Source organism: Octodon degus, unplaced genomic scaffold (assembly GCF_000260255.1).
Source record: "Octodon degus isolate 3935 unplaced genomic scaffold, OctDeg1.0 scaffold00047, whole genome shotgun sequence".
NCBI lineage: Eukaryota > Metazoa > Chordata > Mammalia > Rodentia > Octodontidae > Octodon > Octodon degus.
The window spans coordinates 8308756-8311300 of NW_004524623.1; the positions used below are offsets into that span (position 1 = coordinate 8308756).

A 2545-nucleotide genomic window follows, 5' to 3' on the forward strand; every position below is an offset into this window, starting at 1 on the left:
TTTGATTTCACAATTTAAATCTTTTATTAGGGCCTGCAGCCTGCTAAATAAAAGCAGAAACAAGATATTTCACGAACAATTATATAATTTAAGACTCATGAATTTAATTTCATAAAAGATTAGGTGCATATTCATTCTAACCTAAAAATGCTGTTTTATCTATGGTCTGAAATACATTTTAAGAGATTCAGTTCCAATAGGAAAATAATCCTATTAACTTCTTTTATAAAAATATGTTTCAGAACAAAAAGTTTGTGTTTTTTATCAAGAAGATCCACAGACTAATTCAGCATGTAAAATAATTGTACAAAAATTAAAGATAACACTTTCAGATCCACTTTTAGCCTTTTTTTTCATCATGTACAGAGCTTCTCCACACCCATTTCTTGAAGCCATAGTCACTTAATGCTGGCCAAGTACTATTTAATCCCTGAAACATTGTTGGCATCAAAATTAAGTTAACCAGTATTAAATCCATAAAAAATTTACATTGCACAGCATATTTAGCTTTAGACACTTGGCAATTAAACCACATTCAAGGAAAGTTCAAGCTCCCCAATCCCACACATTCAAAATCAGGTGTTTTCCAGTCCCTATGTGGTGGCTGGGCACTGATTAAAAGGGCCTCAGAGCAGTAGGCAGTTATTTCAGAAGACTTGGAACACTGTGGTCTGGAAGTACATTATGCTGTTGTCCCAGCTGGGCATTACCACGTTTCCCTAGGTGGTCTCAGAATTCTGGAATGGCAGGACAAGTGGGCACACAATGAAGACAGACAAGAGATCTATTCTACAGAGACATACTACTCAGGGCTATGCACATGCTGTGATTTTGAAGGCAACTTTTCCCAACAACTTGCCATGATCATCCACATTTCCTAGATTCTTTGATCCCTCAATTTTGCACTCTACCATTACTTCTTTCTTGGCACTGTTAAATCCAAAAGAGGACTGGACAGCAACCAATGGCTGGAGGTAGCCCACGTACAGTTTCTTTCTATAATATGTAAAATACTTTAAGTCTATGAGTTCTTGACTAGGGTAAGTTGAAACAATTGCTGGCTTTTCATACTTCAAAATACATTCTATCTTTGGTGATCCTTCAGGATTTAATCTAATGATTCTGTTCATTTTCACAAGAATACAAAGTTGTCCTTGGGAACAGCAAAAATTAGTATTAGTTGTGCCACTGCACACTTGAAGTAAGAAATCAGGAAACTCACATGCAGCATAAACTGGATCCATCTGTCCCAAAAGCACTCCATCAGTATAACTGGTGAGAATTTTGTGCTCTAAAGAGTATAATTTTTAAAAACTTCTTTAGGTCTTCAATGTACGTTTCATAGGAACATGGATCAGAAACACTAAATGTTTATTACAGTGTAGTCAGTTTTAGGAAAACCATGAGTCCTGCACTAGGAATCTGGTCATGATATTTTGGAAACTTGTCATTCAGAATCTGAAGGACAGCCCACATTGTGAATGAGAACAGTGCACCCAGGAACCCATAAAATAAGTAGGTAGAAGAGTAAGATCAAACCCCAGCTCTTGTTGGGGAGCCTCACTGACCTGTGCCTAGAAACCCTTCCATCACTTCTGAATCCAGGTGAACATTGGGAAGTTCAAAAATGTCAAACAAAGAAGCAAAAGGGCAATCTCAGGTCTCCAGCACATGCAGAACAAGTCCAGAAGACAGTCATAGAAGAATTTGGAAGTCAAGCACCTGAAATCTCTGAAATAATAGCAACTGAAGTAAAGTAACAACTACTTCTGTCTATAGAAGAAATCAGATCAGAAACTCTATCTGTCAGGTAAAAATGAAATGACAGCGGTCATGAAAGAATTGCTTAGCACATCAAAAGAAGGCATAGACAAAGAAAGAAGAAAATAAAAAAGTTATAGAAACATTGAACAAACAATACAGGAAAGAATTAGAATTCAAGAAACAGAGTCAAACAGACATCAAAGAAATTAAGAATTCTGAAATCTGGCAAAACCACATGAGCAAAACTGAAGATAGTGCCTGGGATATATATTGTTCAGTGGCATAAGTACCTATCTGGCAAGCACATGGTCCCAAGTTTGACCCCCACTACAGAATAAATAAAATGAAACTAAAGATAGACTTTCAGTCCTTGAGGACAGCACTGCATCTAGTGAAAACAAAAGGAAACATGTATTAAACATAACAAGGAACCAAGAAATAACATTTCAGCAGCTATAACATAATGCAAAGAAAAACAACATATGACTAATAGGTATCAACAAAAGAACAGCAGTCAGCCCAAATGACATAAGAAAAATATTTGCAGAAGTTAGTAGCAGAAAATTTCCCAGGCATGGGGTAAGAATCTGACACACAGGTAATTGAGGCACATAAAACTCCAATTAGCCATAATCATAATGAAGCTACACCAAGACACATAGTAAGCAAGATCTCAGAAAATCAGCGAAAGAGCATAATATTGGCCAGTCAAATAGCTCAGCAGATTAAAGCACCTGAAAGCAGGTGCAAGGGCCAGGGGTTCAATGCCCTGGCCTGCTGT

The 2545-nt window shown here is 37.0% G+C and overlaps 1 pseudogene; it reads right to left on the reverse strand.

Annotated features, from left to right (window-relative positions):
- Positions 1-812: 812 nt before the first annotated feature.
- LOC101572648 overlaps positions 813-2545 on the reverse strand; it is a 4700-nt pseudogene continuing 2967 nt past the window's right edge.